We start from the raw sequence: 1,916 nt of genomic DNA, 5'->3' as shown, positions 1-1,916 counted from the left end.
AAATTTACTGGCTAGTACATTTTAAAAGATTGAACCTTAGCCCAATGAATTTATAACTTGTGAGCCCGGCAAAGGAACACAAATGGCATGTGTCTAACTAAGTGGATTAGACTGGGCATGGACGGGTCTGCTTGGATTATCACTCCTTTACTGTGAGCCCTAACCAAAGGGGTTCACTTTCAAAAGGAGCTTCAGACACTTTTATTCCATTTACCTGCAAGCTAAGCAGACCATGGAGAGAAGAGGCAAGCTGAACACTAAAGAAAAGGGTCTGTGGAGAGAAAGCCTCTAAGATGAGCATTAGAATAAGAAAATATAAAGTCAATACTCAGAATCTGCATGAATGCCACGCAGCTGCCATGTTTTCTCATGTGCTTCTGTTCATTTTAAGGAAAAGCTGTTATGTATTTGAGCATGCTAAAGATGTTTTGGAAGAATTAAGGTAGAAATTATCCCACAAGGTGATTAAAACTTTGAAGAAAGCAAGTAGCTAGCTAAGGCCCCAGGATTGGTATTCAGCAGTGATCATCAAGAAGCCCAAGAAGGGACCAGGTAAGGGCACAGCGAGACGAGCCTGTTCTCTACAGGGACAGACACGGAGACTGGCACTTTGTTACATGGGAAGGAAAGATAAAAAAAATTGCCACACAATTTTAAGAAATTGAGGACTCTTGTGTTGTTGCCCTTTATTTTTAACTAACACATCTATAGTTGTGTTATGTTATGTTATATTTCATATTATATTATTAAAAACAAGAACTTGGATTACAAATTTCTATTAAAAAAAAAAAAACTACCACAAAAACACAAGCCCCTCTCAAAGGTCATGACACTGAAGTAGCTGTCCTTTTCCTTCCTGAATTGAAGATCAAGAAGGAATATTCATGGCAAATTGCAAGCTATTTTCACAGATTGAAGACTTTTATCTTTTAATAAAAGCATAACATTTTTCAGTCCCTCTTTTCTGTTCTCTCTTGATCTGAGTTTCAAACCAAATGTTTCTTTTTTCTTTCTTTCTTTCTTTCGATTTTTTTTAACTAATCAGTACCCGAAATTTTGATTGTCCTCATCTAAATATTCCGGCCTGATTATTATCTGGAATTCAGAGTGGAGCTGCCTCTAATCATTATTAGCATAAGAGGTTCCTAAGAAAATATTCCGTGATCACCTGTGAACAAGGAGGTACTGGCTAGTCCTTAAAAGCAGGCACAAAGTAGCACAAAAATAATTACAAAAAGGAAAGAAGGCTGGTTTCTAGGGTTGCTAGTTCATGCACAGGAGTCATTCTCTGACTCACAGTTCAGGAGCAGAAAGCGCTTTTCCTTAGTTTATTGCAATTCAGTTCAGTGTTGAGATTTTATCAAGTAGTCAAGGCCAACAGCATCAAATAAGCAACATTATAAAATTTCCTTCAATAGTTCATACTTTGGAGGAGGGTTAAAACTATCCACTGATGTTCTATTTACCCAACTTCCACTTATCCAACATCACTAACTGAGTGTTCTCATTTGTCAGGTATCATATGGGTGCATCACGCAGGAGGTGCCAGCATCCACTGAAACACTGGAACCCGGGGATGGAGAGATAGCTCAGTCTAAGAACTGTTTACAGGTAGAGCTAGCTATCCCTGTAGTATCTAAAGAATGGAAACTCATATCATCAATGAAGACATGCTGAAATGTTTCCTAAGTGAAAACAAAAAATGATTGGTGACTAAAAGGGCAATCAGACCTTAACCTTAGGAGCTGTGTTTTCTAACTAACAGAAATTGTTAGCAGAGCCTCTAAACAAAAATAAATGTGTATTTTTAGGTTATATGCTCATGGCTAGACGACCATGAGAATGAATGGAAATCTGCAACTGTCAGGGGTAGGGATGTGGGGGACATCTTCAGGATGAGACAGAGAACTGGGATA

This window comes from Apodemus sylvaticus, chromosome 21, assembly GCF_947179515.1.
Source record: "Apodemus sylvaticus chromosome 21, mApoSyl1.1, whole genome shotgun sequence".
NCBI lineage: Eukaryota > Metazoa > Chordata > Mammalia > Rodentia > Muridae > Apodemus > Apodemus sylvaticus.
The sequence above is the reverse complement of the archived record's forward strand: the minus strand, read 5'-3'. Positions refer to the sequence as shown.